The sequence below is a fragment of the Equus asinus genome, unplaced genomic scaffold (genome assembly GCF_041296235.1).
Source record: "Equus asinus isolate D_3611 breed Donkey unplaced genomic scaffold, EquAss-T2T_v2 contig_3, whole genome shotgun sequence".
NCBI lineage: Eukaryota > Metazoa > Chordata > Mammalia > Perissodactyla > Equidae > Equus > Equus asinus.
The window spans coordinates 1,240,654-1,266,157 of NW_027224960.1; the positions used below are offsets into that span (position 1 = coordinate 1,240,654).

Below are 25,504 nucleotides of genomic sequence, written 5' to 3' on the forward strand. Positions count from 1 at the left end.
CCTACCACAGCATGGCTTGACAGGTGATGTGTAGGTCCACACCTAGGATGGTGAACCCTGGGCCACCGAAGCGGAATGTGCAAACTTAACCACCGTGCCACTGGGCTGGCCACTAAAATTGCCTTTTTAATGATGCTCCACTAAAACCAACAGTCCTATCAATAGAAGGCTGGTTAGAATGCATGAAGATTCAGAGTGCGACTTTTTGGGCAAAATTAGATATCATCATTAAACATTTATTAAACATTTACAGGAAGAATAAAAAGTGTGAGGAGTCAGAGGTGACATATTAATAAGTGGCAACATTATATTTCTAATTCAGTTTCCTTGACTCTCTGTTTAATGTTCTTTTCATTATGCTATACCACAAAGAACTTTAGGCATGCTATTGTATATGGTACTATACATAAATAAATCAATAAAAAGGGAATATGCTCTTGGGCACTAAGTACTACAATTTAAAAGGAAATAAAACCTTACACAAAAATACAATAGGAAGAACAAATGAAATTAAGAGAACCAACAGAAACCTTAGACAAACTGCTAAAAACACACACACGTTCTTAATATTCACTTTCAAACAAAAAAGGCCATTTTTAAGCTGTTCCTATATGATTGAACAAGAAGTATCCAAAGACATAGTATGTCAGTAATTGATCAGAATTGTGCTTGTTTTCAAAACCTTTGCATACATAATGAGAATTTAATAACTTTAAAATCTGTAGATGTTTGTATTTATTTTATAAAAAGCAATAACAATATCTTAATATATTTTAAATTTATACAGTTTAGAAAGGAAGTTTAAGCTACTAAAGTCATATTCAATTAAGACAAAGACATACTCCTTTTCAAACTCCTTGGCATTTCTCATCTTCTCTAGGTCTATTTTCACCAGCTTTGTTTTGAGCTCTTCAATTTCTTCTTTATAGGGCTTAGCTCCTAAAGCAACTTTGTCCTAAAGGTTTTAGAGAAAAGAGAAATAAAGTAATTTTAGAGCAGTTTCAAAGACTTGTTAACTACCTAATATAGTAGGAACATTTTAAAACAGCAAACTCCAAACATATGAAAAGGAGGAAAGGCACAAATTTTAACCCTAAAATGAGTAACAAATAGATATTTGATGTGAAGTACATGTGAAGCTATTGGAAGCTAATGTGTAATTAGAAAACCTATGACTTCTATTTCTTAAAACAAATATTTTTCCCAATTAAAAAACAATATACTTAAACAAAATGAAACAGAAAGGTTGAAACGAATGAAATGGGTAGATAAAGGTAAATCAGGAAAATAAGACAAGAGATGAACAGTAATATAAATATCAAAGTAGAACTGAATTCAAGGCACAAAATATTATATAACATTATTGGGGATATTCTGTACTCAAGGTTGGTTCAATCTAGCCATACATCTACTTCGACTCAGAAAAAAAATCAGTCATATATACATACAAACATATACAAAAATCTTTTTTAATAAATAGGTTTAACTTTTTAGAGCAATTTTAGGTTTATAGACAAATTGAGCAGAGTACATAGAGTCCCGGTAATACCCGTGTCCTCCCCTAGTTTCTCCTATTATTAACATCTTAGTGTGGTATGATTGTTACAAATGATGAGCCAATATCGATACATTATTAACTGACGTTCACAGTTTACATTAGAGTCTATTGTTTGCATTGTATAGTCCATGGGTTTTGACAAATGTATGACACGTGTTCATCATCACTGTATCATGCAGAATAGTTTCACTGCCCTAAAAATCTCCTGTGCTCCACTTATCCATCCCTCCACCCTCCCCCAGAACCCTTAGTAATCATTGATCTTTTCCTGTTCGCCTAGTTTTGCCTCTTCCAGAATGTCATACAGTATGCAGTGTTTTTAGATGGGCTTTTTAAAATTAGCAATGTGCATTTAAGGTTCCTCCATGTCTTTTGTGGCTTGATGGCTCATTTCTTATTATTGCTGAATAAATCATTCATTTCTTTTATTGCTGTTACCACAGCCATACTATGGATTACTATTATATATTGAATACAAAAATAAACCCATCTAAATAGGGACCCAGAGAGCTCTTCATTCCTCTAGGCGTTACCCCCAGTGCCTATAAAAACATTTGCACACACACGTAGTTAGCAAAGACTAAAAAGATGCAAGCTTCCAAAGCTGAGATGCTCAGCTTAAGAGGGTTGCTGACTAGGTCAGATAAGCCCATTCTGGGAGGAGCCCAGTATTTGCTCAGTCATGGCACCAGTAAAATACCCTGGCTTTCTGGACCAGATGCTGATATCAGGGACTCCTTGAGCATATGACTGGCTGGAGTGGTGTCAGTTTTGTAAGAAACTGCCAAACTCTCTTCTAAAGTGGCTACTGTACCACTTGCATTCCCACCAGCAGTGAGCAAGAGCTCCTGGCCCCACTCCTTGCCAGCATTTAGTGTAGTCAGTGTTCCGGATTTTGGCCATTATATTTTGAGATACAGTGGATGTACAGTGGTATCTCATTGTTTTTTAATTTGCAATTTTCTAATGACATATGATGTGGAGCATCTTTTCATATGCTTATTTGCCATGTGTGTATCTTCTCTGGTGAAGTGTCTGTTCAGATCCATTGCCTATTTTTAAATCAGGCTGTTTGCTTTCTAATTATTGAGTTTTAAGAGTTCTTTGTATATTTTGGATAACAGTTCTTGAAAGATATGTGTTTTGCAAAGATTTTCTTCCAGTCTGTGGCTTGTCTTTCATAGGGCAAACATTTTTAATTTAAATGAAGTCCAGTTTATCAATTTTTTTCCTTCATAGATTATGCTTTTGGTGTTGTATGTAAAAAAATGTCAATGCCAAACCCAAGGTCACCTCGATTTTCTCCTACGTTATCTTCTAGGCATTTTCTAGTTTTGTGTTTTAGATTTAGGTTACAATCAATTGAGTTAATTTTTGTGAAAGGTGCCCAGTTGTTCAGCACCGCTAGTTGATAAGACTACCCTTTTCCATTGAATTGCCTTTGCTCTTTTGTCAAAGATGAACTGACTATATTTGTATATATTTCTGGGCTCTCTATTTTGTTCCATTGATCTATTTGTATACATTTTGATTTAAAAGTTCAAAGAACTCTAAAAATATTTATTCATTTATGACACCTAAAAGAAAATTTCAATATATTCTAAAAATGGAGAAATTGCAGTAATTTTTTTGCCACAATATAATGAAATAAATTAGTCATATATAACAGTTTTAAAACAATTCTTGAGTAAAAGAAATTGAAATTGGAAATACTCTCTTAGAAATGAAAGACAGTGAGAATTCCTTATTTCAAACACATGACGTGTGCCCAAGCTGCACTCAGAAGCGCTGACAGCCTTAAACATCCTCTAGCCGCCTGAGGAGTCTGAGCGCCTGTGTTCTCAGTGAACAGCACCTGCTCATCCTATTTTAGATGGAGTCTGCTGAGAAACTTTCTTTGCTCTACCAGAAAAAGAATTCCTTTGAGATTCTGATTTGAATTACATTAACTTTAGAAATTAATTTGGGAAAAACTGATGGTTGTACAGTATTTAGGTTACAACCTAGGAAATAGCATATTTCTTATTTTAAACCACATGCTCTCCTATATTTCCTTTTAGAGTTTTGTTGTTCTTTTCATATATGTTGCCTCATTTTTTGTTAAGGTTAGTCACTTGAGCATTTTATATTTTGTGCCAGTTATAAATAAGATCTTTTTTTCCCACTGTGCAGGATGTCCCTAAAGTACTAGCACAGTTTGAATTTTTAACAAATTTACTGCTACTTGATATAAATAATTTGTAAAGATACAACAGAGGAAATGTATCAAGATTTAAACAAAACTGTTAATGAGTCATTTGTTCAAATTACTTTCTTCTATATTCACTTAATAAACCCTACATTATATTGGACAGCTATATCCAGGTGAATTAAAATAGTGGTGAATAGGTTAAAAGTTAATATCTTTGCATTTTACTATGCCAAATCTCGAGTTAAATATACTGTTGCATTTTATAGAATATTTATATAAAATACAGAAACAGATTCTTAAAAATTCAAACTGTATAAAGATTTTATGGATACCCTATACTTTGCTTTCTTTCCTCATGGATGCTGTACAATGGCATACTCTATTATATTATCTAAATGGTTACTTTTAGTATGCAGGAAAGATATTCCTCTCTCCATAGACACCTGTACCAATCTATACTGAGTGTGGAGAAATTTGTCGCTTACTCCCTTTTTCTTGAAACACTAGCTTCACTTATATGAAGAAACTGGAACCACTCTGTTGCCCAGACCCCCTTTTCTTTTTCACTCACTGGCTGCTCCATCTCAGTATCATTTGGTTACTCCACATCTCCTCTCCATTATGCTTATGCCCTCGTCCAGTCTCATGATTTTTATACGCTGATGATTCCCCAAACTTAAACCTCTCGCCTATATCTTGCTCAGACTCAGATATTCAATTGCCTAAGTCATATCTCAACTTGGGTGTCCCCAGTGGGCATTTCCAATTCAGCATGTCCAAAACTGAACTTTCCTGGTTTCAAACTTCCTCTTCTGGCAGTCTTTCCCATTTCCGTATGTAGCAACTCTATCTTCTTGGCTGCTCAGGCCAAAAACTTTGGAATCATCTCTGACTCCAAGAAATACGAGAGGTACGTGTTTGGCTTTCTCTTTGATAAATTGAATCTAAATATTTTGCAAAAAAAAAGAAATATGAGAGGAAGAGACATGTGCCACTTCTGGGCCAGAGCCTTTATGAGTACAGATTTTAAGACAATTTTTAGCTTCTCCATCTTGTCCCTTTTCTGTGAGCCTGAGCACGGACAGCTTACAACTGGGCTTTAACCATGCAGATGAAAACAGCACCAAGGAAGTGCTGGAGAAACAAGATGGGAGAAACGGGGGCCTCTGAATGACCATGTGGAAAGGAGCCACTTGCCAAGCTGGAACCCACACTTTTACGTGTGAAATAAGCTTCTGTTTTGTTTGAGCCATTGCATTTTGTGGTTCCCTTTGTTGTAGGAGCTGGCACGTCACTAACAAACACGCCTTCCTGGATTCTATTTTCAAAGGGCAGCCTTTAAAAATTTAAGTCAGACTATATCATTTTGCCAAAATCCTCTGATGACTTCCCATCTCATCCAGAATAAAACCCAAAGTGCTTACAAATAGCTTTCAAGATGCTTTATGATTTGGCTCTCTGCTACTTCTCACCTATTTCCCCTTCTATCCTTGCCCACGCTGCTCAGGAGACGCTGGCTTTCTTGCTGTTTCCTTGAATACATCTCAACTACTTCTGTGTTGTGGCCTTCGCATTTGCTACTTCTTTTGCCTAGAAGGCCCTTCCCTACCAGACAGCTCACACCATCACTTCGTCATCTTAATTGTGCGGCTCTCCTCAACTCCCCTTACAAAATCACACTCCTACTCACACCCACTCTCACCCTGCACCTATATACCTCTGTCTGGCTTAATATTTTTCCATTGCACTTCTCACCGTTTAACAAACATATATACTTGTTTATTTTCTGACTTCATGAAGCAGAATGTAAGCCTCTTCAAGGAGGCTTTATTTTTTTTCCATTGCAGTACACATGGCATCTAGAACAATGACCAACACATAGTAGGTATTCAACAAATACTTGCTGAATGAATAAAAATGTGATCATTTAGTTATTTAAAGTATTAAAAAATTACTCTCAAGGATTTTAAAGCTTTACAGTTGATTTTCTTGGTTTTTAGCTATACTAACAATTTCTAAAAACAAAATTAAGATTATTTTCTCTTGCCTCTCTGTTTCATGTCTCATTGAAAGAACCAGAATTTTTAGAACAATGTTAAATAATGAAAAGAGTAGGCATTCTTGGCTTGTTTCTAATTTTGGAATGAAGAGAAGAGACACTGGAGCAGGAACAGTGAACAAAATGCCTATTAGGATCCGACCCAAGTAGCAGAAGAGTGAGAAGTAGCTGTGGCTCAGACGAGGAAGGAAGGCTGTGATGAAGGAGGGTGCGACTTGTGTAACGGCATTCAAGCTCAAAAACATTTCAACTCTGCTCTTTCTAGAGAAAACAGGTTAGATTAAGCCCATAGGCTACCAGGTGGGACTCAATAACAGGGGATTAAGTAGAAAAAAATATAATTTTAAAATGTACTTATCTAACAGAGTATTAAATATTTAGATAAGAAGCATATTTTTTTGAAAAATAAAAAGAAAGTCTCAACAAGAAAAAAACCAACAACTCAATTAAAAAGTGGGCAAAGGATCTGAACAGAGATTTCTGCAAAGAAGATATATGGATGGCCAACAGGCTCATGAAAAGATGTTCAACATCATTAGCTATCAGGGAAATGCAAATCAAAACTACAATGAGATATCACCTCCCTCTGGTCAGAATGGCTATAATTAACAAGACAGGAAACAACAAGTGTTGGAGAGGATGTGGAGAGAAAGGAACCCTCAAACATTGCTGGTGGGAGTGCAAAGTGGTGAAGCCACTATGGAAAACAGTATGGAGATGCCTCAGAAAATTAAGAATAGATCTACCATATGATCCAGCTATCCCACTGCTGGGTATTTATCCAAAGAACTTGAAAACACAAAGGCATAAAAGATATATGCACCCCTATGTTCATCACATCATTATTCACAATAGCCAAGGCTTGTAAACAACCTAGGTGCCCATCAAGGGACGAATGGAAGATGTGGTATATATACACAATGGAATACTACTCAGCCATAAGAAATGATGAAATCTGGCCATTTGTGACAACATAGATGGACCTTGAGTGTATTATGCTAAGTGAAATAAGTCAGAGGGAGAAAGTCAAATACCATATGATCTCACTCATAAGTAGAAGATAAAAATGACAAACAAACACAGAGCAAGAGAGACTGGATTGGTGGTTACCAGAAGGGAAGGGAGGAGGGGGAAGGGCAAAAGGGGTGATTAGACACACGTGTGGTGATGGATAATTGGTCTTTGTGGGGTGAACATGATGTAATCTACACAGAATTCGAAATATATTATGATGTACACCTGAAAGTTATATAATGTTATAATCCAATGTTACTGCAATAATAAAAAATTAAAAAAAAACATATTTATGAAAAAATGTTTCAATATACTACTAGAGATATACAAACATACATCCTCTACATTTTTGGCATTCAGAAATTAAAGTGAAAATAAAAAATTTCCTTACTTTGAAAAGTAAAAAAATTAAAAAAAATTAAAAAAATAAGATATATTTTAAACTGTCAAGAATATTTATGTTTTTTAAAAATAATTTTTACAGGAAGATGAAAACAATCATTATTTGGCATGAAAATAAACGTATGCATTTATTTATATTTATTATGCATAATTTATAAAATTATGCCTTTATTTATAAAATGAGTTTTAAGTTACCTGAAGTACTTGGATCATTTCTTTTGTTTTTTCAAGGCATTTATTTGATTCATTAACTTGTGATTGAAGTTTTGCTATTATATCATTAGTCATCTCAAGCTCTTTCTGTATCTTTATAATCTTGTCTTCCTTTTGCATGGCAGTTTCTTTAGCTTCACGTAGTGAAGTTTCCAGCTCTTGAATCTTCTATTAAAAAAAACACACATATATAAGGTGTGCCTTGAAGACAGAATCACAGTTTATATGAAACAAAGATCATATATAGGTATTAATCTTTCAGATTGCATCAACATAGGATAGATGGAGACTCCAAATGTCACTCAATTTATACATGTATTATTTTTTTCATTTAGAAGCTGATCATTTAGGACTAAAAGAGGCCCAGATTTTATATAAGGTTAGTACTTATTTTATTTACTAGTTAGCATGGTGCTAAGCATATTAAATAGGCACTTACATTTTAAATTAACACTACTTACAGAAAGTATATTTGTTAATTGACACTTTAGAGGAATACATGTAACATATCTTTCCCTTTATTTTTATTACCTAGTTTTTATGCTGAAAAATACAAGTATGTGGAAAAATCCAAAGGCATATAATTAAGATTAAGTTCCCCCATCTCAGAACCCCCACTGACTCTAAAGCGATGACTACTAAACTCTTTCAAGTGTATCCTTCTAGAAATTTTCTATATGTATCTACGCATGTGAATATACAGTTTACAAAAACAGTAAGTCACACACACAATAGTGTGTAAGAAGAAAGTTCACACAGAATAGCGTGAAAGAAGAAAGAGCCAAAGCAGGACTGCATTCGAACATGAAGAAGACAGATATGACTACAGAAGAACTATACAACTTTAATGTAGACCATGAAGACACTGAAATTGTTAAAGGTTTTGTTTCCCTTGGTTCAGTCATCAGTTTAAATGGAGACCGCAGCCAAGAAATCAAGAGAAGACTGTGACTCAGAAGGGCAGCGATGGAAGAATCAGGAAAGATCATCAACAGTAAGGGAGTATCATTAGAGACCAAGGCCAAGATTATCAACATCCTCGCATTCCCAATTACTATGTGTGGGTGCGAAAGCTGGACAGTGAAGAAGGCTGACAGGAAAAAATGGACTCATTTGAGATATGGTGTTGGAGGAGAGCTCTACAGATACCCTGGACTGCCAGAAAAATGAACAAGTGGGTCCAAGAGCAAATTAAGCCTGACCTATCTCTGGAGGCAAAAACTGTAAAACTGAGACTATCCTACCTTGGGGACATGATGAAAAGTAAAAGGCAGCAGGAAAAGAGGAAGACGAAATACGAGATGGAGTAATTCCAGAAAGGAAGCCATAGGCGTGAGTCTACAGGAGCTGAGTAGGGCTCTTGAGGACAGGATATTGGACATCACTCATTCATAGAGTTGCCAGGAATCAGAGCTGACTCTACAGCACATAACAACAATAAATATATACTTCTGGTTTTTTGTGGGTTTTTATTGCTGAGGAAGATGAGCCCTGAGCTAATATCTATGTCAATCTTCCTCCATTTTATATGTGGATTGCTGCCACATCATGGCTGCCAATGAGTGGTGTAGGTCCGTGCCTGGGATCTGAACCATGAACTGGGCCGCCAAAGTAGAGCATGCAAACTTAACCACTATGCCATGGGGCTAGCCTCCTGCTTTTTAAAAAATTAAAAATTTTATTTTCACTTGATAATATATTTTCCAGATCTTTTCATTATCAACACATAGATCTCTCGCATTTTTGTTTTCATGGGTAAATATATCCTATTTCATGGAGGTACTATAAACTAGTTAACCTGTCACCTACTAATGAACATTTAGGTTATTTCCAGTTTTTTATAAATACAAAAATATCTTAATTTGTTCATAATATAAGACTGTTCACATATACACACATGCAGGTTTTCCTGGAAAATGTTTCTTTTTGGTCCACCTGGAATTTACTTTTGTTTAATGAATGAGGTAGGAGTCCAGACTTATTCTTCTAAGATGGCTAGTTGGTTGTTCTGATTCAAACATTAAGCAGACTATCTTTCCCCCGAGTTGACTGCTCCTACTGTCATGCACTGAATTCTCCTACTTGTTTGGGTGGACTGCCCAACTCTCTGCCTGCCCCACTGCTCTACCTCCACATCACTGACCTGCTCTGTGCTACTCTGATTTGGCCTAATTATCAAACTAATAACATACGATTTATTATCTGATGGGGTATTTCCTGGGGTCATTGAAAATGGGATTTCCTTGTGCTTGTTTATCTTATTGCTTTGGAAGATGGGTTTCATATTTCCACTATTTTTACCTCTACAGCTGACTGAGGTCTGTAGTGATCAGCAAATCAATAAACTCTATATTAGTGATCTTCTAGTTTCCACTAGTAATAATTATTAAACTGGCAGTTGATGTTTTATTATAAATATTTATTTTGGTAAAAATGCTAAGTTGTAATTCACTCGGGTTCCCCACTAAGACGTGTGTGCTAACAAAATAAAACAGCATGTTTGCTGTACAGATTCCCAAGTAAGGGCAGTTAATACAGTTATTGGATTATTCAAATAATGTACTGATTCTTGGGCACAGGTTAATCTGTATAAGAAATTTATTATACTTTTAGCCTCTTCCATTTTTGTTTTGATCACATTAACCAATATTAAAGACACTGATGATAATTAGAGAAAAGCTAAATTGCTCTTTCTCTCTAAACTAGTTTGGTACTATAGACATAGATTATAATTTAATAGAAAGTCACATGATTTAGAAAACTTATAATGTATGGTAATAACACCTTAAGTGGTATACATACCTATTAATCAAATTAAGGCATGAGTTACTTCTATTTTATAATTCAAAGGTAAGATCTTATGTAACATGTAGCTTTATAATTAGTTGAGTGAGCGCCCCAATAGAACTATATTTAAAAAACAAGTCCATCATGCATGTTCCCTAATACCTTCAATACTGTGATTTTGCTCTGAAATGTTACATATGATACATCTTTAACTCTACAATGAAGCTGCAAATTGAAAAACATCTTATAAGAAATCTCATACCTCTGTGGTTAGTTGTGTAGCTCTTGATGTGACATGAAGATTCTTATCGCCTTGTGTAGTAGGATTAACAAGGGCACCAGATGTTCGAGAGATCTTCAAAGTTTGATAGTTTTTCAACAGTTTTTCATTTTTCTCTTTCACTGATTTCAGGTCATGTTCCCATTCTTTGGTGATGGTCACATTTCTTTCCTCAAACTCTGTTGATTCATTCATTATAGCCTATTGAGTAGTAAAGACAACACTATAGCTTCTAAAATGAATTACGTATTAAAAAAACCACTATGGAAAATACTAGAGTTCTAGGACAAGGCATATGTTGAAATTCATTATTCAGAACATTCTAGAATAGTACTTTAAAAGAATGTGAACATTCTTTGTGGCTTGCACCAGTTCCTGACATTTCAGAAGACGCTGGATATTGATTATGAGAATAAAAGAAGAAAAAGGACTAGAGAGGATTCATATTGATCTGCAAGATGATAATCTCATTCTATTAGATCAGCACTGACATATGAAGAGGAATCTGAAGAACTGGTCAGGTTAAAATCATTATGTATGTTATGACATATATAATGTCATATATAAACATTAACTGACATCTAATAGCAGAGCATACCCAGTAAACTTAATAACAATCTATTTTCCTCTTTCATTTCAAACCTCAGTGTTTATAAGGAAAAAAATTTACTGACTTTTCGTAATCTGAAAATCTTCTATTTCCGTGCAGGGAGTAACAGCCAATCCATACCCTCATTACATCAAAGGCTGACTCACTCTGAAATTGCTTCTATCATCTTTTTACTTCCTATTCCTATGGGATGTACTTTTTGCTCTCATCATGAATGCCTTCTTGGCCTTACCTGTATCTTTCTTTGTGGCTTTATGGTAGTTCTGTGAGATGCGGATCCTAAATTAGTTGTTCTTGCTGGCACCCTGGACTCTCCTTGGTTCTGGACTACTGACCCCACACCACACCAAGTTATCAATTGCTATGCTCAGATGGTGGAAGAAGCCACATATCCATGCTGATCCACAGAGCAGAAATCTCTACTTTCTAACCACAAGTGAGCCCTCAATATTATGAGAAAAACACTGAATTATATGGAAATTATCTTATCCCAAACACTGGTTTTATGCTTTTCTTCATTGATTGTGGACCATTTTTTTTTATTTTAAAAGCTCATTTACTGTTTTGCTAGCTTGGGGTATTCGACAAATGGGATTCACTATCCACAGGAAAACCTTTTTTTAAAAATGTTATCTACATTTCAATGTGATTTAAGTATAGTTTCCAGATGAAATTAAAGTGTCAGGAAAGAACTACCCAAACAAATGAAATATAAAACCAGTCTTAGGAGCTATAATATTAATCTAGCTCCCTTTGCTCCAACTGCCTATATAACAAGCAACTTTCTGATTAATGACAATTTTACCAGGTGTATGAGGTAGAGATTACTTCAGAAAGCCGAATGAATCTTCTCATCAGTGGAAAGTAAAACAAATTAATAAAACTGATCTCAAGCAATATTGGTTCATATGAATCTGTCCACAAGGGCTGGTCACCTTGGGAACAATGATACAAACCACATGTTTGAACCTCACAGTTGAAGGATCAGCACGTATGATAGCAACAGCACCGAGGTGAGAAGCACAAGGCCTCACTAATTAGTGGACTAGAGCTGTCTTTGGCTTGACCACAGGTGCTGCCCACAGCCCTGAAACAGGCTAGCATCTCACCTTGTTTGAGGATACTTGGGGGAAAAGGCTCAGGTCTTACGGAAGCGAGAAAGGACAGAGGAAAATGGCAAGATTTGAGGTTTCACCAGTGGAAATGGATTGTTATACTGCAACATTTTATTATCTTCTTTACAAGTTGATATATTTAATTACCTTAAGGAAGCAAAATGTGTTAGAGGAAGAACACATTTACAGTCACTCTTTTTCAAATAAAAAAATAAAGAAGCATATACAAATAAATGAAAGAAAATATACTTAAAATTAAGTTGCTCTAAGTCTTTTTAAGAATGAGGCAGAAAAATTAAAGCAAACAAAAAAAAAGAATGAGCACAAAAAAAGTACTACTTACAATTATCTTTTTATTATAAAAGATATTCACTTCACAAATCCTATCATTTTCTTTCTGGATGCCATTTTTAAGCTTTTCTATATCAAAATGAGTATTCAACCACTCTTCCAAAAACTGGGTCATTTCTTTCCTATTACTCAGTACTTGTTGAAATTCCATCTTTACGCTGTGGAAGTCACATTCCGAAAAATCTTTGAGAATTTCCTGTGTGAAAAATAAGCATTGAATCTCCTGAATCTTAGGAAAGTTTTTATCTAAATATCAGACAAATATCATAAAAAGGGGAAAATAACCTTACTGAACTTTCACTTCTAATATTTTGAAGTAAACATAATTCTAATTTATCCTCATTATATTAGAAATATAATTCTAATTTAAATAATAAAATTTTGGCAGTATAGGCTATGTAACAGAGGCACATCTACAAATTCTGCCTTTTGGCATTTTTAAAACCTGTTCGAAACAATGAATCTGTGACAGTGTCTGAAGTGCTTCTGGATGCAGCTTTTCTGTGCATACAGCAGGCCTTGCATGCATACTGGGAACTGCAGGGGCCTCACACTGCTGGGTGAGAGCAGGACACTCCATGTGGGGTTGCTACAATACAAATGTCTGTGACTCCCAGTCACAGATCTAGGAAGTTTTAGAAGGCATTTGGAAACTTATTCTGGCCTTCCAAGAAATCCTACTTGCTGATATTAAGTCTACTTTTCTATATCTGTGTAGTTCTGAAAGGAGGCTAGTCTATGACTTGGCACTCTTTACATCTGGCCAGCTGTCATTCTGCAACCTATTTTTTTTCTCCCCAAAGCCCCAGTAGTACATAGTTGTATATCCTAGTTCTAGGTCCTTCTGGTTCTTCTCTGTGGGACACTGCCACAGCATGGCCTGATGAGCAGTGCCAGGTCCACACCTAGGATCTGAATCAGCGAACCCCATGCTGCCAAAGCAGAGCACAGGAACCCACTTGCTACGCCACCAGGCTGGCCCCTCTGCAAGCTGTTTTTAATTTCATAAATGAAAATGACTCTAAGCACATGAAGAGGTACCTTTCTATTTGATAAAAAGACTTAAAATCTAATTAAATCCATTTTAAATAAATCATACCTCAATATGTAGATCCATTTTCTGGCTCAACTGGAGGTCCCCTAATTCTCTGGATGGTACATCATCATCTTGTTGAAGATGCTGCATTTTACTTAGCAGTTCATTTTGCTTTTCCACTTCATCAATAAAAACCATTTCAAGTTTACTGATGGATTCATGTTGTTCTTCCTTTATCTTTGTAACATGGCTTAACACATACTTGCAGGAAAACATGAAACAAATTGGGAAATGAAACTTTTATCACGTTTAGAGGAAGTTCTAAACTCTCAAGACTAAGAGGTGGGGCGGCTTGTCTTGTTTGTCTCTATCCTCTGAGGAGTGAGGAAGAAGGGAAGAACCTCTCTCTATTCCCAAGTTTCTACTCTCAGCGTCTTCAGAGAGTGACTTCCAGACCTCTAGTTTCTTATTTCTGACTTCCTTCTGGAGCTACCTCAGGGATGTCCTACAGTTACCTCAGATTCAATATGTTTACAATGTAACATGATGCCTTTCCCTATAAACCCACCTTTTTCTATTGCCTCCTTTTGGTTAATTATATCACGCAGTTTTCCCAGTGAGATTCATTTCAACATCCTCTCCTGCCTATGTCAGCTGGGTGGCCAACGTGAGTGTGCCCTGCCTCAGGACTTACCTGTCAAGTGTGGCTTAAAGGGGACAAGAATTTGAATGCCCTGGTTCTATGGACCTCATGAATAAGTTCTGGATATCTGATTGTTAGGCTTTTGAAGACTATTAGAGCCTGAGGGGCAATCTACCTAGGTAGGGAAGATACCGCTTCCTACTTCCTCAACTTCCACAATTCCTTAACAATTTACAATCTGGCCTCTTTCCTAACCACTCAACTAAAACTGCTCTGACAAAGGTCACCAGTAAGCTCTATTGTCAACAATTGAGGGGATCTCTTCATTCATGTTCTGGCTGTCTGAAGCATCTGACACTCTTGACCACTTCATCTTTGACACACTCTCCACCACTGACTTGACCAATGGCACTTTTGCTCAGTTCTCTCTTATCTCTCTGACTTTTCCAACCTCAAACTCATGTGTTGCTCTCTTTTCTGCTACTGCCTCTTGAGAACTGATCTTTTCCAGAGTTCTCTTTTATCTTCACTCTATTATACTTCTGGGTGGCCTCATTCACACCTGTTGTACTATCTATCACCAAATGCTGATGGATCCCACATCTTTATCTGTGGTCCTGATTTTTCTCCTGACAAACCTCAGATTCACAACTAAAAGCCTACTTGGTTTCTCTTCCTGGATGTTCCATTATAGGTATTTCTATCTCAAAACATCTCAAATTAAACACCAGATCTCTCCTCCTGCCTCACCTGCCTTCTCCCTTTCGTTTTTTCTTTCTATCAGTTAATGGCACCACTATCCACAAACCCGGCTAAGCCCAAATCCTGGGGCTCAGTCTGAACTTCCCTCCCCTCCCTCCACTGTCAAGCACATGGACCTACTATTGTAAACTGCCAAATATTTCTTTAACTTCTTTCATCCTTTCCATCCCTATGAATCCTTCCCCCATAGTACTGTCACCCATCACATCTCATCAGGACAATTGTAACTGCCTCTTGTCTCTTCTCTCTGCCACCAGGCTTATCATCCCCTGCAGACTCATTTCTTCTTTGTCTGTAGTGAAGTCTCTACAATGGCAACCCGATCACATTACTGCCACCACTTAAAATAACTGTCCAGTGACCCCTCCTCATCTCTAAAATGAACTCTAAGCTTTACTGCTTGAGCCCAGCTTCCAGTCCAGTCTTGTCCAACTTGTTCTCCAGGACATTGTCCACTACTGCACTTCTCACCTGTTCAAATGTCTGCCTCACCCACTGGACTAGGAGAGATTTAGCGCTTGCTCATCTCTGTCTCCCCAGCACCCTGACACATTGTTAAGGCCAAAGGCAGAGCTCAGGTTTTGTTGAATGAGCAGGTCCTAGATGCACTGAGGATCCTGCACATGCTATTCTCAGACCCATGCCATCTTTAATTCAGTAGCAAATGTACTAATTAGCAAATACACCAACTCCCAAAGCAGGACTTAAATATACTGGTTTGTAACTGAAATTAATGGCAATATTTACAAAGATATTACTAAAACAGGTGGTACCTTGAGTTTCTTCATGACTCTGTGGAACTCCATGGAACATCTCTGGTTGGCAGTGAGAAGTTTCTGAATCTGTCTGGTTTGTGGATGTGGAAGTGAGAGGTTTGCTTTTACTCTAATTGAAAGCTCTCTTTGGGTTTCAATTTCCCTCTCCAAGTCAAGGCAGAGTCCATTTAAGCACTCATAATGACTATCCATCTCTGTGTATCTCTTCAGAAGCTCCTAAAGGCAGTGAGAATTCATTCAATTTAATAATTCATTCTACTTTAACAATAAGTAGTCCTAGCTCTGGAATTGTAACAAAATTTATGCTTTAACACTTTCTATAGGGCAGAAATAAATTGAGACTTTTGTGTATAAAAAACAAAGAGAAAATGTTATTGTCGATTTTGGATTATAGAAATAATTATAATCATTGTGGAAATTTAAGAAGTTTAAACTGTAGGGGAGGAAGATATTTCCTCTACACGCTCTAGGTCCTTCTGGCTGGACAGCGAATTAAATTCACATGAGACAGAATAACAGGAGAAAATTAAACAAAGCTTTATAACATGTATACATGGGAGAGACCCAGGAAAACTGAGCAACTCACCAAAATGGCGGAAGCTCTCACCTTAAATATCATCTTCAGCTAAAGACAAAGGAGGATGTTGTGGGTAGGGGGAGTCAGTATGGGAGGTTACCAGACAAGTACAGTAAACAAGAGTAAGGTTATTATGCAGATTTAAGTCCTTGCCTTCCGCATTGATAAGAGTTTCTAGAGGTAAGGTCATCCCCCTTCTTCCTGGTACAGAGAGGGAGACATCTTTACAGATGGAGATTTCCCTTACAAATGGAAATGTCTCTTACAAAGGGTAACTTCTACTTTTCAGAGTTTCTCTCATGTCTGCAGTTTTTGAAAGTAACCAGCCCAAAATAATCTTCATGCCAAAGAGATATATCTTGGGGTGGCCAATTCTAATCCTCTATAAAACAGCTATAACAAAGAAAACCAGAAACAACCATTGTTATCATTTTGATACATTTTCTTTTAGTCTTCTAAACATCCATGATTTGAATGAACATTTACAAAGTTGGAAGAGAAATTTGCATGAATTCAATCTAGTATGTATTGTAGCTCAAGGCTGAATGCTAGCTTCTGTTGACAATAGGTGGTGTGAGTGAGCAGATAAAACTGATGAGGATCAAGGATGCCTCAGGGAGAAAAGCCCAAGGCTTCCTGGCCTACATACCAATCTATATCATCCTCACAGAAGCATGGGACATCCTGACCTCATTCAATCTGATTCTTACCCAAAGTTATAAGACCACCTGATAACCAGACTCCACCTGCACTGATACTTTTTTTACCTAATTTTTCCTTTGTCTTGTAAAGAAGCAACTCACATACTTATGCCTTATAAATTTAGCCCTACCCTCAACCCATGTTTGCAGCTCTTCACTGCCCATAGGTCCTGTCCCCATGCTACTCCATGCTACTTCCTGAATAAAAGAGCACTACTGCCAGACCTTGAGAGTCCAAGAAATGTTTCTTTCGACTCCTCAGCTCACTGAGCCAGCATCAAAACGAGTGACAACAAATCACATGACCTACGTTCTATTATCTGCCTAGAATCTGAGATTTCTCACCTTTTATCAGAGTTAGAGTTCAGGTTCTAGCCCTGTCACTTCCTGACTGGGGAAATCCTTGAGCCATTCTCCCAACTACAAAATGAAGAGTACAATAATTTCCACAAAGTTTTCTAGGGAATTAAGTAAAATGTTAGATAATATCTAAATATAACCTATAAAATACATACAGACACTATAAATTAAAGGAAATAAAATTACATTTGTAGAAATGCTTCTATACCCAAGTTTTAAACTTAGACTTGGTTTCAAATCCTAATTTTACCAATTTACCAGCTGTGTGACCTTGGGCAATGACTAAACTTCCTCCTGGGCCTCAATTTCTTTGTTTATAAATGGAACAATAAACTCTGTCTCATGAGGTAAAGCACCCAGTCTAGTGCCTTGTGTATGGCAGACACCCATTAGGCCTAGGCCCAGCAGCTCAACTTTCTAGAGACCAGACAGGTGACAAGCTGGTCAGGGCACAGGTGGAAGAACACTTTACATTCAATCGGGTATTAACATATTTAGTTCAGGGTGCTAAACAATAGAGTAAGGGGCTTCTGACAATAATGAGCTCTCCTTTTAATAATTTAAGGAAAACCTAGATAGATGTTCATTAATCTGGGATGTTGGAGAGGGGATTCTTGCCTTTGGTCTTAGGAGGAATCACCTTATGGTTGGAGCAGCACTGTCTAGTCATTCATTTGTACTTTTAATAAATACATATTGAAGGCTGACTTCTGTCAGGACTGTGCTAAGTGATGCAGCCATAAACAACACACAGAAGTCTTTAGGGATCTTGTGTTCTAATAGGGGTGACAGTAAATCCTGTTGGCTTTACCCTCACTACATGTTCAGAATCCACACACTTCTCACTGCTTCCACTACTACCTCTCTGGGCCAAGCCATCACCATCTTCGCATGATTACTGAAATTAGTCTTTCAAATAGTCTTCCTGCTATCACTTAATTTTCAACACAACAATCAGAGCTATCCCTTTAAAATGTAAGTCAGACCATGTCTCTCTTGTGGTCAAAACTCTCCAGTGGATCCACATCTCGTTCAGAGTAAAACCCAAAGTCTTTTAAAAGCCCCACAGCCTGCTTCCTCCTGTTAACTCTGACCTCGTTTCTCATTAGCTTTCCCCCTTGTTGATGTTGCTGGAGCCCACTAGGCAGCTTCTGCTTCAGGAGCTCTGTCCTTGCTGTTCTCCCTGCCTGTTCTGCTCTCCACCAGATACCTGTATGTCTCAACCATTGACTCCTTTCAGGTATCTGCTGAAATACCACCTTTCCAGTGAAGCCTCAAAATCATAAACCCTACTGTTTTTTTTCAAAGATTGGCACCTGAGCTAACATCTGTTGCCAATCTTTTTTCTTCTTCTCCCCAAAGCCTCCCCAGTACATAATTGTATATTCTAGTTGTGAGTGCCTCTGGTTTTGCTATGTGGGATGCTGCCTCAGCGTGGCCTGACAAGCGGTGCCATGTCTGTGCCCAGGATCTGAACTGGGGAAACCCTGGGCTGCCGAAGCGGGAGCAGAAACTTAACCACTTGGCCCCAGGGCCGGCCCCAAACCCCACTGTTTTGTTTGTGTATGTATGCATGTATGCACACACATATCTGTACTAGATTATGAAGTTTAGAAGAATACTGAGCATTATCTATTCATTCCATAGAGGTGCCTGTGACTCCTCAGGCCTTTGGAAGGGCCCCAATATTTATTTGTAATTTGAACAGGGGCACTTACTTTTATCCTAAAGCACTTTTCTCTCAGGCTTTCTGTAAGGTGCTGTTTTCCATCACATAGCAACATTTTTTCATATTTTAATACCTCTTTGATGTTCTGTTGGTCCTGCTTGGATGGAAAGAAATAAACAAGGCTTCAGCTATAACTCCATTCATATATAATGTCTAATCATTTACTTTTTCAATTACACATTGTACATTATTTCAATAATGGAATCAAATATTATACTTGTAACACAAAAAAATGTAAAAAATGGTCAGAAAATGAATAATAGTATCATGAAGTCTTTTAGTGAGTAACCTCAACTCATTGGGGAAAAAAGTGGGAGAACCACATATTTTTTGGAGACAGAATCTGTTCCTGTAACGTTCATAGCTGCAAATTAGGTTTTAGATTTATCTCTGGTTCCTACTCTTCCAGATCTCTGCAGTAGAATAATTATTGCCAACTAAACATGCTAGCACGACTGTCTGTACTGTCCATGGTGCTCCAAGCTCCATTCATATATTCTTCCCAGCACCTTGGACCAGAAAATTCATACCCTGCCTACATTTTGTATTTCTGACTACAAGTACAAAACAAAACATTTTCTCCCATTTGTTTATCTTATTTACTGCAGTACCCAGAAGACTAATTGTTCAATGAATATTTGTTGAATGAATTAAATCTCTTTATAAATTTAGTTAGGGTCCACATAAATATGATTCCCAAGTGTCTGATGTTTCTATTGAGATTGCAAATGATACTGTTTTCCACTTTATTCTTTCTTCACTATTGAAATATGAGAATGAAAAAGATTTTTATAGATTTCATAAACTTTCTTATTGATCTGAAGTTTACATTACTTTTTAGAGGATTCAGTTCAATTTCTTTTTTTGTATTCATCTTGCCTTCTTCCCTTCTAATGTCACTAACAAGAGCCCACGTCTAACCCTATCAGGTAGAGATAGAGAGATGGGCTATTTAATCTTTTGTAAATCGAATCCTTCAACTATTTCTCCATTGAGAATAATGCTATTTCTTGGTTTAAAAACTCTTTTAAAATTTCATTAAAGAAAATAGTCTGCTTATTTAACAAATTTTTTCTTAAAAATAAAGAATTAAAATGGTATTTTCTGAAATAGATTTTAGCTTCTTTTAAAACTGTACTTGCCTGTTTGTGTGAAAAGTTATAGTAATAGTTTTCCCATTATCCTCCGTTTGTAGAAATTTCCCGGAAAAAAAAAGTAAAAACATTGCTACCCTTTTCAAAAAAGCTTGTTTCTTATAAATAGTTACTAGATAGGGGTAGATTCTGAACTCGCTCTAGCTATCATTTCTCTTAAGGTTTCTCTGAATTGGTCTCTTTCCATTTTTGAGAGACTTTTATGCTCCTTAGCTCATCTCTCTCCTTAGCTACAATTCTTATTTCTTCAAGGCTTTCATAAAGTTTCTTAGTCAAGTGTAAGTTATCCATTTCCACATTTTGCATAGATAAATTTTGGGCCTCAAACTGCTTCTTCAATCCTTCCGTTTCATTCATTTTTTAATGAGTTTTACTGACATCTTCTTTCACTTTAAGAAGTTGAAGCTCTTTTTTCTGAAGTTCTCGGATCTTGAGATAATTATAAAACAAGTTAGAATGCAAACAGAACTCCTTCAAGGATGGAAAATAGTCTATTTGTTACATACAAGCACATATCTATGTCTATATATCTATTTCTATCTCCTTGCTGAGTCTACAAATAATTTTGGACACAACTACTCCCAAAAGAATAAAACAACAATACCTTTTCCTGTAATTCATCTTTTGCCTTATTTAAATCCTTTTGAATATTTGAAATCTGGGTTGTCTTTTCTGAAACTCTCTCTCTGAATTTATCAATAGTTTCCTGGTGTTCTTTCAAATGCATACGAGCAATTTTCAGTTCTTGTTGTGTTTCCAGATCCTTTATTATTAGAAGAAATTGAGAAATATGATAATATAAAGGCACATTATCTTTTCTTAATGATGAACTAGTTAAAGTAAAAAAATGCATTCTCACAGTTAAAAACCACCAACACACCACCCCCAAATCAGAACAGTATGGAAGGATAGAGAGTACAGACCCTGTCCCTCACCTCGCCCATCCTAGTCCTGCTCCTTGTTGAACTGGCTGCTTGCTCTTCTCCTTTCAGACCCCTTGGACACCCTTCTAGATCAACGTCACAGAAAAAGTGTCCCATTCTTATGCTTAGTGTTCCCTTATACAGACAAACCCCACTTAGCCAGTGCCTTATGGCGGACACTTGGATTGCTTTTAGCTTTTGTTTACCACAAACAATGCTGCAGTGAATGCTGTTGTATTTCTGCCCAAATGTGTGAATATATTGGTTGGATAAATTCCTAGGAATGGAATTGCTGTAACAAACGTATATGCTGATAAATTTTTAATAAGATATTGTCAAACTGTCTCCCTAAAAGGCTATAACATTTACTTTTTCACCAACAGTATCATTTATTTAAAAGAGAAGGAAGCTTCTTGTATTAAAAATATGTGTGCTGGACAGGAAGAAAGAGTATAACTCACTCTAGCTATGGTTTCTTGTAGGTTTGCCTTCAGTTGGTCTCTCTCCAGTTTGAGTGCCTCTTCCACTTTTCTTAGATTATCTCTTTCTTTCATTACAGATTTCATTTCTTCAAGATTTTCATGAAGTTTCTGAGCCAAGTTTAAGTTTTCCGTTTCTATTTTATCCAGAGTTAAACTTTGGGCCTTGAATTGTTTCTTCAATCGCTCTATCTCGGACATTTTTTTCTGTGTCTCACTGACATCTTCTTTTAACTTAAAAAGCTGATGTTCATTTGCCTTAAGTTCTTGGATCTTATCAAGATAATCATAAAATAACATGTCAGGATACAGATGGTTTTTAAGACAAGTATAAAGAATAGTTTCTAAATTGATTAAGACAATAGGCTTCTAATGTCACTCATTAATATTCTGCATAATTCCACACAGAATTTATTTTCTTTTGAGATTATATACGTAAGTGTATATATAATATACACACAAGTGTGTACATATGTACATATACACACAAGTGTACATATAGATACATATATATACTTGTGCATATATACACATGTATATAGATGCACTCATGTACATATACACATAAGTGCACTAATCTTAAGTGTATAGTTCAATTATTCTTGACATATGTTTACATCTATGTAATAACAACCCAGATTAAAATATAGAACATTTCTAGCACCCCAAAAAGTTCCTGTGTGCCCCCTTACTACAGCCAACCACTATCATGACCTTGGTCATCTTAGGTGACTTTGCCTATTTTTGAACTTATAAACCACAAGGTGTAAATCCATTCTCCCAGTGAAAGGCATCTGAGTTGTTTTCAGTTTTTCACTATTATGATTAGAGCTGCTATGAACATTCTTGTACATATCTTTATGTGGAAGTATGCGTTCTTTTCTCTCAGGTACATACCTATAATCGCTGGGCCACAGGCATGTACATGTTCAGTGTCAGTAAACACTGCCAACGTGTCTTCCAATGTGGCTAAACTATTTCATATCCCCAGAGGATTATAGGCACAAATAAGTCAGACAGCCAATCAAATAACCCTCCCCTCCCCCCATACCTTTTCTTGTAATTTAGTGTTTGAATTTTCTAAATCCATCTGCATATTTGATATTTCATCTGTCTTCTCAGAAACAATCCCTCTGAGTTTATCAATAATTTCCTGGTGCTCCTTCAGATGCATGTGAGCAATTCTTAGTTCCTCTTGTTTTTCCAGATTCTTCATCATTAGAGAAATTTTGAGAACAGTGACATATCTTAATGTTAAAATGTTAGTATTTTTTTGATGAAAATAACATATTTTCTTAGTAAAAATAATAAAACTATTACTTCTTACTCTGTATTTTTGTTGTTAGAAAGTGATAAGCTTTTCCTCCCTGTCCCCACCTCCCACAGCCTGCTTCCACTTTCCAGAGGCAAACATGTTATATGTGCACTATTCTACAGCTTGCTTTTCCTCCTAAGAGTCATTCTGGGCTTTCCATATTAGGACGGTCAAATCTATTCCATTTTTTTATTAGGTGTTGCATAGTATTCTGACATATTGCTCTTGTTTACCCAGTTTCCTTCTGATGGACATTCAGATTGTATCCCATTTTTTATTACAAATTGCTACAATGAACAACACTGTGGTGTATATATGTGTATGTATATATATATATTTCTTTATCTTAACAATTGATTAAGTATACATGTAGGATAAAGTCTATGAAGAAAATATTGCTTACAGAATTTACAATTTTCAAGAACAATACCAAGTTACGTGCCTAAAAGTTTCTATCAGTTCACTCACACCAGCAGCACCATCATGTGAAAGCAGGGCTCACTGCTGTCAGCAAAGCCCACGCTTCCTCACGAGGGAGGGAAGGAGTATCGCTTACTGTAGCTTCCGTCTCTCGCAGGCTTTCCCTGAGCTGCTCTCGCTCCGTTCTGAGGGTTTCCTCCACTCTTCTGAGGCCATCTCTTTCCTTAGCAACAAGTTTTATTTCTTCAAGGTTCTCAAGATGTTTCTGAGTCAATTTGAACTTCTCTGTTTCTATAGTTTCCAGAGTTGAATTCTGGGCCTCTAATTGCTTCTTCAATTGCTCTGTTTGATGCATATTTTCCTTGAGATCATTTTTTGCCTTAAGAAGTTGATGTTCTTTCTCCTGAAGTTCTTGGATCTTGAGATAAGCATACAATAAATTATGATATAGATAGATTTGATAAAAAGCTAAATAATAGTTTCTAAATTAATAGGAAAATCTTTACTTGTCTCCAATTTTAGGCTAACTCATATCTTGTTTCTTTACACAAAAGACCTGATTCAAACTCTCAGCTACTCAGATAACAACTTTAAAAAAATACCTGTGCTTTTAAGGCAGTATTTGTGTTTTCTAAATGTATTTGCATATTTAATATTTCATCTGTCTTCTCTGAAACAACTTCTCTGAGTTTATCAATAGTTTCTTGGTGTTCTTTCAGATGCATGTGAGCAATTTTGAGTTCTTCTTTTGTTTCCAGACCCTTTATTAGCATGTGAAGTTTAAAGAATATTTTAACAACATCATCTCAACACTGCCCCCCTTCCCAATTGGCTCAGTTTTAAGGAAACACAACAGATGAAGAAAAGGGTCTAACTGACCTTAACTTCAATTCTTCTTATGTATTCTTTAAGTTTCTCTCTCTCTACTTCAAAGGACTCTTGTAATTTCTGTAGATCATTTCTTTCTTTGGTTATGGATTTTATGTCCTCATAATTTTCACGGAGTTTCTGAGCCAACTCTAGCCTCTCCATTTTCATACGTTCCAACGTTAATTCTCGGTTCCTTAATTCATTCTTTATATTCTCCACGTCATTCATCTTTTCCTGCATCTTACTCATCTCTTCTTGTACACTAAGAAGTTGTTGCTGTTTTTCTTGGAGTTGTTGGCTCTTAAGAAATAAAGTTTTTATTATTACCATTTTGCCATATTATCTTAAAATTCTTATGTAAAATGTACTTTGCCAAACTGAGAGAATCATTATCACAGCCCTGCACACTACCCTAGTGGAAACAGACAAGCAGCACTGAAAGTAAAGCAGCTTCTAGGCATAGTGTCTGTACTGGGCTGAAGAGGGTCCCACCCAAAATTCAAGTCTACCCAGAACCTCAATGTGATCCGATTTGGAAAGAGGGTTTTTGCAGATGTAATTAGTTAAGGATTGAGAAGATACCCTACTGGACTAGGGTTGGGCCCTAAATCCAATGAGAATGTCCTCATAAGAGACGGGAAAGGACGCACAGAGACACAGAGAAGATCCTGTGAAGATGGAGACAGAGATTGAAGTGATGCAGCTACAGAACAAGGACTATCGAGGACAGCGGGAGCCACGGATAGCACAAGGCAAGGAAGGACTCTTCTCTAGAGCCTTCAGAAGAAGCATGGTCCTCCGACACCATGATTTTGGAATTCGAGAATCTAGAAATGTGACAGAATAAATTTCCATTGTTTTTATGCCAGCAAGTTTATGATAATTTGACACAGAAGTCCTAAGAAACTAACATAGTGTCACTTGGTTAATCAAGGAGGCAAAGTAAAAATGCGAAAAATTTAAAAAGAAAAGAGACTGACTAAATATATAGATGTACCTGGCAAATAAACTGTAATTCCTCATCTCTTAAAACCTTTTTGGATAATTTATTTTTAGTTCCAATAAGGTCTTTAGGGGATGGCCCACACAAACACTGAGGCATTAACTTTTACATAAGCCTATTGATATCACCTCTTTGGGAGGAGTATGAAATAGGAGGTTTTAGTAAATTCAATTAGG

General features: G+C 36.5%; 1 long non-coding RNA gene and 1 pseudogene across 1 annotated transcript in view; one reads left to right on the top strand and one right to left on the bottom strand.

The window, feature by feature from the left end:
- The window catches only part of LOC139043597 (uncharacterized), a 49,593-nt gene that overhangs the window by 12,745 nt on the left and 11,344 nt on the right, over positions 1-25,504 (top strand). The gene's annotated exons all lie outside the window — the stretch shown is intronic.
- LOC139043590 (centromere-associated protein E-like) overlaps positions 1-25,504 on the bottom strand; it is a 79,769-nt pseudogene that overhangs the window by 6,219 nt on the left and 48,046 nt on the right.